Source organism: Mus musculus, chromosome 5, assembly GCF_000001635.26.
Source record: "Mus musculus strain C57BL/6J chromosome 5, GRCm38.p6 C57BL/6J".
In the NCBI taxonomy this organism is placed as follows: domain Eukaryota; kingdom Metazoa; phylum Chordata; class Mammalia; order Rodentia; family Muridae; genus Mus; species Mus musculus.
The window spans coordinates 10,692,717-10,708,756 of record NC_000071.6 but is presented as its reverse complement, the minus strand read 5'-3'; the positions used below and the strand labels follow the sequence as shown (position 1 = coordinate 10,708,756).

Genomic DNA, 16,040 nt, shown 5'->3' with positions numbered 1-16,040 from the left:
GATCAAATGTTGTTATCTAATATTACATCATCATTAAGTGTGAAATTTAGTGATTAGAATACTATTAAAGTATCTTCTAGTATATAGCCATTTTTCAATTGAGAATTATCAATTTTAGGAAATAAAATCATATACAAGGTGATATGTGTGTGTGTGTAAATATATATATATATATATACATATATATATATATACATATATATACATATATATATATATATATTTGCCACACATGTATAAGTACTTAGAAATGCCTAAAGACTATAAAGGTTAACCATTTTTAGTAATGTGAGAAAAGTCCTATACTATTTGACAAAGTAAGGAATTGAGATTAAAAACAGAAACCCCAAAACTCAAACACCAAATTATACCAAAAAGTAAGCTTAATTTGTCCCTTTATAAAGAATAATAGTTGGGTCTGTGTTCCACAAATATAGGAGAATATAAATTTAATTTCAACGTACTTAATCTAAACTCTACTTCATCTGGTATGACATGTAACAAAACCTTAGAGAAGGTATAAGCCTTTGCTACACATTAGCAATCAAAGGTTCAACATTAACAGGATGACCACTGTGTTGTTCTCATGGAGTGTAATGTCTTAGAAAGAAAGACTTGTTTAGGAAATTGATAGCCATGTAGTTGAGAAAGCACAGTTTTCCAGAAGTATGATACCTGTGGTTTACAACTGTATTCCAAAGATATTGTAAAAACAGCTCTTATCCTCCGTTTTGACCAAATTTGTAAGGTAGTTATAGGAGCATCACTGGCCTATAAGCACATATGAATAATAAAAATGCCCCCACATTCCACAGCCTATCTTTCTCCCAGGAGATCTGCTGTAACCAGGAGCACAGGTAAGACCTCTACCCAAATAACAACTCCAGCTGAGACCCTCCAATGGAGCCCAGCAGACAAGGTAACTTTAATCTCTGGTGGACAACCAACTCCCTTCTGCTTTGCACCTCTGTTTGGGTGTGCCCACTCCTCTCCTATAACCTACAGCATCCCTGTTTCCCAGGAGGTCTACCATAACCAAGAACACAGCCTGCCTGTCTCCCAGAAGGTCTCTCATATCCAGGTCATAGGAGGACAACCCTAACCAGGGACACAGGGGGACTCCTCTAACCAGGAACACAGGAAGTCCCTAATTAGAGACAACACTGCCTGCCTCCCAGGAGGCCTGTATTAACCAATGTCACGGAGCTCTACTTGCCTCAAAGGAGGCAGTCTCTAGAGAGAGATACCCAGTACAGTTAACAACAGATATAACAAGCTGGCTAGAGGCAACCAGAAGAACATAAGCAACAGCAGTCAAAGAATTACAGCACCATCAGAACGAAGGTCGCCAACCCTGCAAGCCCTGGACAGTCTAACACACCTGAAAAGGATAGTGCTGACCTAAAATCTCATATAGCATTAAGATAATAGAGGCCTTTAGAGGAGATATAAATAACTCACTAAAAGAAATACAGGAAAATACAGGCAAACAGGTAGAAGCCCTTAAAGAGAAAACAAATAAATCCCTTAAAGAAATACAGGAAAAGCTCATCTCAGTGATATGGAGTGGCCGCGCTTGTGAAGCCATCACCATGTCTCTGGCTAGAGAGCTGTTACATCCTTCCTTGGAAGAGGAGAAGAAAAATCATAAGAAGAAATGCCTGGTTCAGAGCCCAAATTCTTACTTCATGGATGTGAAACGTCCAGGTTGCTACAAGATTACTACAGTTTTCTGCCATGCTCAGACAGTGGTTCATTGTGTGGGCTGTTAACTCTCTTGTGCCAGCCCACAAGAGGAAAAGCCAGGCTCACAGAAGGCAGTTCATTTAGAAGAAAGCAACACTAATGATCTATACAAGTTCCTGAATTTGTGTTTTTCACAGAAAGCCTTATCAACTTCAGTTGCTCTACAAAGACCATGCAATTATTGTTTGATTATATAAAGTCTGAAACGATCTCTTATTTTGGTGTTAGCTTTTCAATAAAGTTTTAATTATGGAAAAATAAAAATAAATAGGGAAAATAGAATCAAGCTGATGAAAGTGTTGAACAAAGCAGTCCAAGACCTTTCACAAAACACATGAAACTCAAGACGGAAGACCAAAGTGTAGATACTTCGGTCCTTCTTAGAAGAGGGAACAAAATAACCATGGAAGGAGTTACAGAGTGAGGCATGGACTGAAGGAATGAGCATCCAGAGACTGCCCCACCTGGGAATTCATCCCATAAACAAGCATCAAAACCAGACACTACTGTGGATGCCAACAGGTGCTTCCTGATAGGGACATGATTTAGCTGTATCCTGCTAGGTTCCGCCAGTGCCTGGAAAATACAGAAGTAGATGCTCACAGCCATCTATTGGATGGAGCACAGGGTTCCAAATGATGGAGCCAGAGCAAGTATCTGAGGAGCTGGAGGGGTTTGCATTCCATTGGAGGAACAACAATATTAACTAACCTGTACTCCCAAACCTCCCTGGGACTAAACCACCAACCAAAGAAAACACATGGTGGGACTCATGGCTGTAGCTGCATATGTAGCAGAGGATGGCCTCGTTGGCCATCAATGGGAGGAGAGGCCCTTGGTCCTATGAAGGTTATATGCCCCAGTGTATGGGACTGCCAGAGCCAGGAAGAGTGAGTGGGTGGGTTAGTGAGCAGGGGGGGAGGGGAGAAGGGATAGGGGAATTTTGGAGGAAAACTAGGAAAGGGGATAACATTTGAAAAGTAAATAAAGAAAATTAAAATTAAAAAAAGAAAGTAGGAAAAAAAAAAAGAAACAGAAATCACAACTGGTGGCAACCCTGGAAATGGAAAACCTAGGAAAGATATGAGGAGCTACAAATGCAAGCAACACCAACAGAATATATGAGATAGAAGAGAGAATCTCCAGCATAGAAGATACTGCAGAAGAGATACATACAACAGTCCAAGAATATATAAAGGGGGGAAAGCTCCTAACCAAAAATATTCAAAAAGTTCAGGGCAAAGTAAAAACTCCAAACCTAATAAAATAGGATTAGGAGGGAGCAAAGCTTCTTGGCTCAAGGGGCCAGAAAATGTCTTCAACAAAATCATAAAAGAGAACTTCCCTAACCTAAGAAAAGAGATAGCCATAATCATAAAAGAAGGCTACAGATCAACAAATAGATTGGACCAGAAAAGAAAATCCTCCTGTCACATAATAAACACAATACTAAATGCACAGAATAAAGAAAGAATATTAAAGTCAGGCATGGTGGCGCATGCCTTTAATCCCAGCACTCGGGAGGCAGAGACAAGTGGATTTCTGAGTTCGAGGCCAGCCTGGTCTACAAAGTGAGTTCCAGGACAGCCAGGGCTGCACAGAGAAACCCTGTCTTGGAAAAAAAATATTAAATACAGTAAGAGAAAAAGGGCAAATAACATATAAAGGCAGACATATCAAAATAACACCAGAGTTCTCAACAGAGACTATAAAAGTGAGAAGATTCAGGATAGATGTCATGCAGACCCTAAGAGAACACAAATGCCAGCCAAGACTATTATTGCCATCATACTCGCAATCACCATAGACAAACTGAAATGTTCAATGAAAAATACAAATTCAAACAATATATATTGACTAATCCAGATCTACAGAAGCTACTAGAAGGAAAACTCCAACACAAGGAGTGTATATACACCCAAGAAAACACATTAAGTTAATCATGTCATAACAAACTACCCCAAAAAGAGAATTATACACACATATCACCTTTGTCAAAAAAATAATTGGAACCAACGACCACTGGTCTTTACTATCTCTCAATGTCAACACACTCACTTTCCTAGTAAAAAGAGCTAGGCTAACAGACTGTATACGCAAACAGAAGCCAACATTTTGCTACATACAGGAAAAAAGACTCAGTGACAAAATCAGACACTATCTCAGAGTAAAATTCAGGAAAAGAAAAGGTTCCTATGCAAAGGGTTCCAAGAAAGAAGCTGGAGTAACTATTATAATATCCAATAAAATAGACACTAAACCAAAAATTATCAAAAAGATGGGGAAGGACACTTCATAGTCATCAAAGAAAAAATCCACGAAGATGAACTCTCAGTTCTGAATATCTGTGCCCCAAATGCAAGGGCACCCATATTCATAGAAGAAACTTAACTAAATCTCAAAGAACACATTTAACCTCACATAAGAATAGTGGGAGACTTAATCATTGCACTCTCACCAATAGACAGGTCATAGAAATAGAAAATAAATAGACACAGTAAAACTAATCGAGAGTGTGAACCAAATGGACTTAACAGATATATTCAGAATATTTTGTCCTAAAACAAAAGAATATACCTTCTTCTCAACATCTCATGAAACCCTCTCCAAAAGTGACTATATATCAATTATAAAACAAGTCTTAACTGATAAAAGAAGATTGAAATAATCCCATGAAATGGTTAGGGAGAAATATAGAAAGAAATTAAAGACTTTCTAGAATTCGATGAAAATGAAGACACAGCATACCCAAACTTATGGGAAACAAAGAAAGCAGTGCTAAGACAAAAATTCATAGCAGTAAGTGTCCTCTTGAAGAAATTGAAGAAATCGTACAGTAGTAGTAGTAACTTACCCACACAACTGAAAGCTCTAGAACAAAAAGAAACAAACGTACCCAAGAGGAGTTGATGACATGAAATAATAAAACTAAGGGCTGAAATTATTCTATTAGGAATAAAGAAAGAAAATTTTAATAAAACAACAAAACCAAGAACTGGTTCATCAAGATACATAAACCCTTAGACAAATTAAAGACACAGAGACAGTATCTAAAGTAACAAAAATGAGAAGTAAATGGGAGACATAACAGAAAATGTGCAAACTCAAAAAAATCATTAGACCATTCTACAAAATCCTATACTCAACAAACTGGAAAATCTAGATGAAATGGGTAGTGTTATAGACAGATACAGTGGACCAAATTTACGTTAAGAGCAGGGCCCAGGGCTCTGATGTTTTAGTGCAGAATTCTACCAGACTTTCAAAGAAGACCCAAAATCAACACTACTCAAACTTATCCACAAAATCAAAAGGATTTTGAATCAGAAGGAAAACTATAAAGCCATAGTTATTTTGATACCTAAACCACACAAAGTGCCAACAGGAAAAGAGAACTTCAGGTCAGCTTCACTAGTGATTATCAATGCAAAAGTACTCGATACTGTTCTCGAAAACCAACATTGGCAATAGCCTAGAAAGTATTGGAACAGGGGGAAAATTCATTGGAACAGGGGAAAAAGTTCCTGAACAGAACACTGATGGTTCAGGCTCTAAGATAGACAACTGACAAATGGTATCTTATAAAACTGTAAGACAAGTGACACTGTCAATTGAACAAAATGGCAATCTATGGATTGGGAAACATGTTCACCAATTTGACATCCATAGAGGGCTAATGTCCAAAATATACAAAGAATTCAAGAAGTTAGACTCCAGAAAACCAAATAACCCAATTTAAAAATGAGAAACAGAGATAAACAGAGAATTCCACCTGAAGAACCTTGAGTGGCCAAAGAGCAACTAACAAAGGTTCAACATCCTTAATCATCAGGGAAATGCATATCAAAACAGCCCTGGGATTCCACCTAACGCCAATCAGAATAGCTAAGATCAAAAACTCAGATGACAGCAGACCTTTGAAGGTCTAACATATCTTTTACTGGGAGACATGACAGACATGTCTGCTCACTATAGACAGGGAGCCCAGGATGGAAGAAGTACAGTTACAGTAAAGTCAAACTTGGTGGCTCATGAGTTTTATTGGGATTACTTGCAGGTATATGTGACGGGCTACTTACAGGAGCAGAAATGACTCAAAAAAAACGTGTATCTCCAAAGCCCACCCTAACACAGATCCCAAAAGTTAGGACCCTAGCATACACTACATATCCTTCATGCAGCTCAATAGATTAGAGAGTGTTCTTTCCAAGTAATTTTGTTACTCTAGACCTCTTTTAGTCACCATAGTTTCTGGTTCTTTCAAGAAGCTGGTCCAGTCTGGTCTCAGACTCTTTGTAGCTTGACTTCTCTGAGTGTTTTGGTAGCACTACTAATCTGAGAGACTTTTTTTTTTTTTTTTTTTTTTTTTTTTTTTTTTTTTTTTGGTTTTTTGAGACAGGGTTTCTCTGAATAGCCCTGGCTGTCCTGGAACTCACTTTGTAGACCAGGCTGGACTCAAACTCAGAAATCCACCTGCCTCTGCCTCTGCCTCCTGAGTGCTGGGATTAAAGGCTTGCACCACCATGCTCTGAGAGACATTTTTGCACCTCAGCCATTTTCAATGAGAAGGGAACTCTAATCCCTCAGTCACTGAAGAGCCTAGTGAATCTTGTCAGTTTCAGAGACTTCCTTTTTTTGTATTTTTTATTAGATATTTTCTTTATTTACATTTCCAATGTTATCCCCTTTCCTAGTTTCCCCTCAGAAAATCCCCTATCCCCTCCCCCTCCCCCTGCTCCCCAACCCACCCACTCTCATTCCTGGCCCTGGCATTCCCCCATACTGGGGCATAGAACCTTCATAGGACCTAGAGCCTCTCCTCACATTGATGACTAACTAGGCCATCCTCTGCTACTTATGCAGCTAGAGCCACAAGTCCCACCATGTGTTTTCACTAGTTAGTTTCCAATTTCTTCCTGTTTAAGGAGCTTCCTAAAGGAAGGAATGTTTCAATCTCAGAGGAAATTTTACATAACAAGTAGGCAGCTGAGCTTGGCAGCTTGGGCTATGAGGTTCTGATTTAAGGTTACTGGAGTACACCGTTATGGAATCTTCCTGTAAGGAAAGCACTAAAGCCAGATGTATGGCAGTAGAGTCTCTATATAGAGACACAGAAAAGCCATTGCATGAAGTTGTGAAAGAGAAGCCTGTATTAGATCATGAACCCCAAAGTTATGGATATGCCAAAATCATGGGATACTTACTACTAAGAGCTGCAGGGAGCAGGGTGGAACTATCCCAAATAAGAGGTTACCTTGCTTGCAGCAGAGCTAGAAAGATAAAGACATTTAAGTCTTTAACATCAGATGGAGCTATAGAATTTATAGTTAATCAAGGTGGGTTTTGGTCTTGTTCTGGTACAATGTTTTCTCATAATGCTTCCATTCCTCCATTTGAAATGGTAATACATATTTGGTCCCAATGGATATTGGAGTTATGTCATTTTCTTTTTGATTTTACAAAGGGTTATGATTAAAAGTTTGTCTTGAGACTTAAAAGAAACTCAGGACTTTTAAATGCTGTTCAGACTGTAAAAGACTATGGAGAGTTTTGAAATTGAACTTAATGCATTTGACATTATGGGTTCCTGATAGGGGGATGTTGTGGTTTGAGTGTGAATGCCCTCACAGGCTCATATATTTTAATACTTGGTCCACAGTTGGTAGATCTCTTTGAATAGGATTAGGAGATGTATCCTATTTGGAAGTGGGAGGAGCTCTGAAGTTTCAAAAGACTGACCATTTTGGTTATTCCCTACCTTTCTGTCTCTTTTTCTTTGTAGATGAAAATGTAAGATCTTACCTACTGCTCCAGTAAGCAGATACCTGCCTTCCTGTTGCCATGTTCTTTAACCTTTAAGGTTAACGTCATGGACTTTAACCTTTGAAATTCTACCTTCCAATTATATTCTTCCTTTTATAAGTTGCTGACCTCTTCAGTACTGGCCATGGTGTTTTCCAGGCTCAGAACAGACCTCTCTGACCTGTCTCATCTAGGAGGGGAGGGATGCCTACATGGTCTCTGATCTGTCTCTTCCAGGAGACATGTGTTGCCTGGTGAAATTTTCCAATGGCTCTGAGTTGACCTCTTTGTTCCTCTCTTTTCTTTGTGCATGCTTCAATCCTGAAGCTATTGCTGGTATTCTGATAGCTCACACTCCTGGGCTTCTGTATCTAGTTCTTTGTTTCTCTGCTTTATAATCATTCGCTGTATTGTACCTATGAGTTCTTTAACAAAAGTGACCAAGTGGTTCAAAATGCAGGGCCCAAAAGTAAACAATAGCAGGAGAACAACCAGGGGTCTTAACAACGTGGATATGAGAGTGGATAACTTAGGGGAGGAGTTAAACCAAAACTCGAACCAGCCCTGACTCTGTTCTCTCTCTTCCACTTGGCTAGCCCTCCTCTCACCTTGGCCATTGAATCTTTAACAACCTCAGAATGGTCTATATAAACGCAACACTCCTCAGCTAAGGCAGCATATAGCCCTCCTTGCTGGAGGAAAATTTAAATCTAATTCCTTCCTATTCTGTAGTACTACGTCTGATAATGAAGTCAATGATACTTTAAGGTGTCTGATGGAAATATGGCTGCCTTCAGAGTGTCATAATTTTTCCCTTGTAAAACCAAAACAGAGGTCCTAGTGGCTGTCCGGGCCACCTCTAACCCCAACAGAAGGGAGATAGTGACAGTCACATAGGATGGGGGAAGGAACCAGAATCCAAAGATACCACCAGGAAATTATGATCAGGGTCGAGAGATCATGAGCTTGAGCAGATTGTCCATCTTCTATAACATCCAACGTGGAGCTCTGGGGTGTGGGGTGTCTGTACACTTCACATAGGAAATGTGTACCCTTGCCACAATGCCATCCACTTTGAGGGCTGTGTTAGTGGCTAGGAGCACCAGGAAAAGTCCCTTCCACCAGGGTTCCAGTGACTGTGTCCAGTACCTCCTTACATAGATCCAGTCACCAGTCTGGAACTGGTAAGTGGTCTTTGGCATCCCTGGAGAATTTAAGGCAGACCATTTGGGCCAAATCTCATGTTGTAATGACTGAAGGGCTTGGAGCCTCAAGAAGAGGTTCCTATCAATGGGTTGGGATACCTTAGAGAGGGCCCAAGGCTAAGGCTGTTGGGGTACCAAATAGTATCACAAAAGGGGTCAGGTTAAAATGGTAGGGTGTGTTCCAGGCTCAGAACAGGGCCAAGGGGAGGGGCCCCACCCAGTCTGTGCCAGTCTCCATGGTCAATTAAGTTAAGGTCTCTTTTAGAGTTCTGTCCATTCTTTCTACCTGCCCTGAGCTCTGGGGATGGTATACACAATGGAGCTTGCAATTAGTCCCCAATATCTCTGCCAATCCCTGACTTACATTAGAGACAAAAGCAGGACTATTGGCCAATCTAACTACCTTTGGCACTCTGAACCTCGGGCAAATTTCCTCTAATATTTTCTTAGCTACCATAGTAACTGTTTTCTGCTTTCTGGGTAAAGTCTCAACCCATCCAGAGAAAGTATCTATAAACACTATGAGGTATTTGTAACTATATTTTCCTGGCTTAACTTCTGTAAAATCAACCTCTCAATATACTTTCGGCTATTCTCCCCAAGACTTTTGCCCTACTTACTCTTGGCTGCATAAGCATTCACTTGCTGGCATGCCTTATACAGTGTATAGAACAGTCTATACACTGTTCTACTATCTTTCTTGCCCAAAACCTGAGGTCTACAATACATACTTTAGGTCCCTTAAGTGCTTAGATAAGCTTTTTATCTCCTAAATGAGTCCATCTGCATTTGGCCTAGTAAGTCTTTTGCTTGCTTTCTAGGGTGTATAATTTTATTTTTTATGTGTACAATTGCCCTTCCTTCTCTAGGTAATAGTTGGTTGGGTGTCTAGCAATCTGAATCCTTTATTCTTCAGTATGTTCTAAGTGAGGCCATCCCTTAGTCCTATCCTATTTCCCTGTCTCTTGCAGGCCCATAACCTGGTTAGGATCCTGCATAGCCACTTGATCTACCTGGTTATTGCCTCAGGCCACTGAGGCTCTTCCCTTCTGATATTCTGGGTGATGAATAATACTCACAGTTGCCAGCTTTATCAGGTCATCCAAGACATCCAAGATTTCCTGTTAGTTTTTTTTTATTTTTTTCCCTCTGATGTGACCAGTCCTCTCTCTTGGTATATAGCCCCATGGACATGGGCTGTGGCAAAGGCATACCTGCTATCCATGTAGATGTTAATTTTCTTGCATACCTCAAACTCCAAGGCCTTGGTGAGAACAATTAGCTCTGTGCCTGATGTGCCCCCTGGAGGGAGAGGAAGGGGGATAAAGTTTCTTCCCAGATGATATTTGTGCCATCCACCACAACAGCACCTGTTTGATCTCTGACCAGCATGGAGAAAATGCTCCTGTCTGTAAAGCAGGTAGCCTCAGCTCCCAGCAGGGGTCAGTTGGTGAGGTCTTTCTTCCACCCAAGGGCTCTCCTTTTGGGGCAGTTAGTTGTAGTCTGTTGGGAAGGAAGTGTATCTGGGCCCCCGTTTTGGAGAGTCTCTCCTCAACAGAGGATAGGGACTGTCTGGGATGACCCTAGATGAATGGGATACCCAGCCCACACCTAGGATCAATGTTCTTTGGGTAGTCCATGAATACATTTTGGTACCAGTGACACCTTGAACTCAAGATTTTTTGCTGGAGACTGGCCCATCAGCTTGGAGGAGGACAGAGTGTTGGGCCCCTATGCCCACCAAGAATTGAGTGGGTTTCACTTCCACTCTCAGAGTTACCCTGAGTTCAGGGACAGGTTCTGAACCTCATACTTCCCAGTCACTATCTTTTCCCAGGGGTCATTTGGGGGTGCTTTTTCCAAGGCCTGTGATTTCCCACCCCTGGCTTCCATTTGTCAGGGCATTCTCGGGCCCAGTGACCTCTCTCCTTGCAGTATGTACACTGGTCCTTTTCTGTTTTTCTTCTTTGCTTTCCCTAACTACTGTAGCCCAGATTTTCTATAGTTTCCTTCCTTGTCACTTTTCTTTCTTTCTCTTTCTCTGCTCCTTCTCCTCCTCTTTCTCCCTGTTATAATAAACTTTCTCAGCAACCTGCACTAAATCCCTCAACGGCTTATCCCATAAGTCTTTCTAGTCTCTGAAGCCTTTTCCTGATATCTTTACTAGTCTGGTATACGAAAGCCATTGTCACAGTAGCTTTGTGCTCATTGCTGCTGGGATTATAGGGTGTATATTGGAGGAATGTCTCCATGAGCCACTCTAGAAAGGCTGTGGGTGACTCATCTGGTCCTTGCTTAACCTCATGTACCTTGGTCAAATTTGTGGGTTGTCCTGCAGCCCCCTTGAGACCTGCCAATGGAGTCTGGTGGTAGACCTTCAGGTACCTCTTACCTTCTGCCATATTAGTCAGGTCTAGTCAAGGAAACCAGCTATCGATGACAGCCTGGTCAATCAATGGTATTGCCATGTCTGATGGGGCATTTTTCTGGCTTTCTGAATTATCCTCTCTTGCTCTTCAGTCATGAAGAGCACTCTCATGAGTTGTTGGATACCATCCCAGGTGGGCTGGTGAGTAAATAAAACAATCTCAAGCCCCTTGGGGTTATCTGAAAGGGGTGAGGAAGGTGTTGGGCCTTCCAGTTGTACCAGTAGGCTGAAGAGAAGGGTCAATATTACATAGCCTGATTATCCTTATCTAGAAGCCCATATGCCCTCAGTGGGAGAGCCATTGTAGTATCAGAGTAGGTTGCTCTTAGAATTTGGGTCCCCATGGCTGGACGGGAAATTTGGTCTCCTCCTGCTCCTCCCTCTATTAAAAGAGAGGTTCAATAGCCCTGGTAACATATGAGCTGACCAGTGCTGGCGCTGGTGGGACCATAGGGGCAAGGGTAGGGGGATATGGAGGAGGGGTACCTTGGAGCAACAGGTCAGCTCTTAAAGGGTCTTGGAGGATCGACTTCTCAGGTACAGATGCTTCCTCCCACGTTTCCTTCTTCCTGATGTTCAGAACCCATGAGCTGGGTCTTGGGGAAAGAAAGGCTTTTATCCACGGGGCAGTGGTGAGAGGGTCCTCCACTAGAGTGTTCCAGGTAACTATGTAGGACACTTGGTCTGGGTGCCTGAGGAATCCTGGCCTAAAGACTTTCTCCTCTACTGCTTTGATCACCTGCAAGTCTAAGGTTCCTATGGGTGGCCTCCCTACTCTGAAGGTGGGGCATTTAGAGAAGCACAGAGTAACTAACTTTCCCTTCTTTACTACTACTGACAAGTTTTCTCCTCCAGTAGTTAACTAGGATGTATAACAGGGTAGCTTCAGTCTGTCTAATGTCCCAAACTGTCCTCAGTACAGGTCTAAGAAAACAGACCAAGACACCAACAAACTCAGAGAAAGACAATCAATACACAGACAGCTCAACCTTGTCATGGGTGCAGACAGTCCAAGTCCAAGAACACAGAGAAAGACAATCAACACAGTTTGCCACTTCCATGGGTGCAGTTACAGACAGTTCATCTCTTCCACAGTTGCAGAACAAACAGAGTTGTTTGGCCAGCTCCTGAAGCTCCAAGACAAACCAGGTGCCCCTTCCAGCACAGCAGGAGCCAGATAAACCAAGTTATAGCAAGACTCAGCTCCTGCTTCCCATACTGTATTGCTGTTTCCAAAAGGAGTGGAGCCCTTCCAGCTCCCTCCAGGGTCTCTGGAGCTTTCCCCAGATTCCCTGCAGGCAGTCACAACTGCCCACCACACTTGACCACACCAGACACTACAGGTTCTCCAAGCACCACTCCCCATCCCCACTCCCCCAAGGTTGAAAGCAAACTGAAAGTTCAAACAGACTCAGACTTTGACAAACAGCAAGACAAACAGGAGAAAGAACAATGGTACAGGCTTGAGACCTCTGATTCACTGCTCTCCAGTGTGTCCCCAATGGGGGTCAAATTCCTGGCTCATGCACCAAATGTAAGACTCTGCTGAGCCTTAATTACTGGGTAACCCCCACCTCAAGTGAACAATGTGGAGCTGGGGATTGATACAAAAGCAAGAGGAATTTATTGTTCCTGAGTGCTGGGGTCATCCCAGACCGGAAGGAGAGGTAGTGACCCTCAGTTGCCCATTCTACAAGATTTATACACTTTCTAGGGCTAGAATAGACCATCAGCAACTAGACACAGTATCATCTTCAGAACAGTGAGCCCTTTAAACTGATTGGTCTTTAGGAAATAAGATAGTAGGGGCTTAATCATCCTTTCTCTTCTGGCCTATGTGCTCTCTGACCTGTCTCTTCCAGGAGGGGAGGGGTGCCTGGTAGAATTTTCCAATTGCTCTGAGTTGTTCTCTTCAGCACTGGCCATGATGTCTTATCATAGCAATAGAATTCCAAGTAAGAAATAATGTCATTATCAATGTCTATTTCACCCTCATATATTTACAAGAATTTGAACTCAATGGCATTTTATCTATTCTATAAAATAATGTTTTAAAATCTATAAGTTTTGTCATTTTTTCAAATCAGAGTGATATTTCTTTTTTTTTAATTCATTTTTTATTAGGTATTTTCCTCATTTACATTTTCAATGCTATCCCAAAAGTCCCCCATACGCACCCCCCCCAATCCCCTACCCACCCACTCCCCCTTTTTGGCCCTGGGGTTCCCCTATACTGGGGCATATAAAGTTTGCAAGTCCAATGGGCCTCTTTTTGTAGTGATAGCTGACTAGGCCATCTTTTGATACATATGCAGCTAGAGACAAGAGCTCCGCGGTACTGGTTAGTTCATATTGTAGTTCCACCTATAGGGTTGCAATTCCCTTTAGCTCCTTGGGTAATTTCTCTAGCTCCTCCATTGGGGGCCGTGTGATCCATCCAATAGCTGACTCTGAGCATCCACTTCTGTGTTTGCTAGGCCCCAGCACAGTCTCACAAGAGACAGCTATATCTGGGTCCTTTCAGCAAAATCTTGCTAGTGTATGCAATGGTGTCAGCGTTTGGAAGCTGATTATGGGATGGATCCCTGGATATGGCAATCACTAGATGGTCCATCCTTTCGTCACAGCTCCAATTTTTTTCTCTGTAACTCCTTCCATGGGTGTTTTGTTCCCATTTCCAAGAAGGGGCAAAGTGTCTACACTTTGGTCTTAGTTCTTCTTGAATTTCATGCGTTTAGCAAATTGTATCTTATATCTTGTGTATCCTAAGTTTCTGGGCTAATATCCACTTATCAGTGAGTACATATTGTGCGAGTTCCTTTGTGATTGGGTTACCTCACTCAGGATGATGCCCTCCAGGTCCATCCATTTGCCTAGGAATTTCATAAATTCATTCTTTTTAATAGCTGAGTAGTACTCCATTGTGTAAATGTACCACATTTTCTGTATCCATTCCTCTGTTGAGGGGCATCTGGGTTCTTTCCAGCTTCTGGCTATTATAAATAAGGCTGCTATGAACATAGTGGAGCATGTGTCCTTCTTACCGGTTGGGACATCTTCTGGATATATGCCCAGGAGAGGTATTGTGGGATCCTCTGGTAGTACTATGTCCAATTTTCTGAGGAACCGCCAGACTGATTTCCAGAGTGGTTGTACAAGCTTGCAATCCCACCAACAATGGAGGAGTGTTCCTCTTTCTCCACATCCTCGCCAGCATCTGCTGTCACCTGAATTTTTGATCTTAGCCATTCTGACTGGAGTGAAGTGGAATCTCAGGGTTGTTTGATTTGCATTTCCCTGATGACTAAGGATGTTGAACATTTTTTCAGGTGCTTATCAGCCATTCGGTATTCCTCAGGTGAGAATTCTTTGTTCAGCTCGGAGCCCCATTTTTTAATGGGAATAGTTATCTTATCTATTTACAAAAGATAAATTAAAAGATCCATTGTCATTTTACAGTAGCTTGAAAGAAGAAAGATTTTCACAGAGATATTCAAGAAAATAGTCCACATGCCTGGCATTAAAAGACCTGCTGTTTTCTTAAAATGAAGCAGAAAACAGAGCAGAATGGTTCTGAGGGAGAAGAAAATTAGGGTGGGAGGAAAGGAGGTGTGGGGGAGGAGAAATAGTGGTAAGGTGAGAGGATAGGAGGTGTCAGGGAGAAGAAACAGTGGTAGGGTAAGAGGTTAGGAGGTGTGGAAGGAGGAGAAAGAGTGATTGAGATATATTTTATGAAAGAAAAATCTATTTTCAATAAAATATTTTATAAGAAACAGACTAAATTTATAAAAATTTCTAGAAGTCAAAAATAACCTATGCCTTAATAATGCTAATTCAGATGGTTATAAGTGAAATGCTTTTATTGCTATTCCTCCCCCCTCTTTCTCTTACTCTCTCTCCACTTCCACTGATATTAACTTATTTAAAACTTATAAAAGGTCAGCCTTTGTATTAAAAATGAGTTAAAAAATTTACACCGCATGACAAGCAAAGAATTTACAATGCAAAGTTGGATTAGGAGTGTTTACAATAATAGATGACCAGTATGAATTTATTAGACCCTTCACTTGGGTAGTTTTCCTTACCAGTTCTTAACCCACCTTTTATGTAAACAATGGCTGTGATTGTGGCTGCCTGTTTTCTTTGCTTGATTCTCAAATAAATGCCAGCACATAATAATTGCTCAGTATTAATCATTATTTTAATAGCCCATGTGCAGTGACCAATTCTTTGAGAATCTGTGTTTCTCATTGACAGTATTATACATAGACTTTGTTACACTTATAAAAGTAAATCCTGTGGTGGAAATAGTTGAGCAGAATGAGTTTTATATGGGGAACTCCATTACAGAGCCCAAATAAAGTCCTTCTCATCTTAGAACACAAATTCCTATGTTATTCATTTGAAAGTTTCCTTTATGTTTGTACTCTACATTTTCTGTCTGCTACAACTGTATTTTCCTTTTTTGGGATCATGTGCCCATTATATTCACACCCTGCCTCACGTTGACCATCAAATTCCCTTACTGAAGAAAAATAAGCAAGCAAGCAAACAAAGAAACAAACAAACAAAACTTGTAGTTTATAATCATTTGTCAAATATTTCAATGCATAATTTCTTAAATCATAAAGAATTGTTCTTTAAACTTCTATGTTGTTTATCTATTTCTCTTCTATCTTTAAGCCCATACCAGACAGATTTTGAAGTTGACAGTAGAAATGTTTAATGAAAAACATCTGACTTTTTCTTTAATGTCCTTCTATAGTTTTATTATTTCTTCCATTCCTCAAAGTTTGCCTTCTGTGCTTTCCAAGCAGAAACACTTTACTGTTTCCTCATTGCCAAGGATTCATCTCCTG

The 16,040-nt window shown here is 41.1% G+C and overlaps 1 pseudogene; it reads left to right on the top strand.

Annotated features, from left to right (window-relative positions):
* Window positions 1-1,592: 1,592 nt before the first annotated feature.
* Window positions 1,593-1,846, top strand: Gm42834 (annotated as a pseudogene).
* Window positions 1,847-16,040: the final 14,194 nt, after the last annotated feature.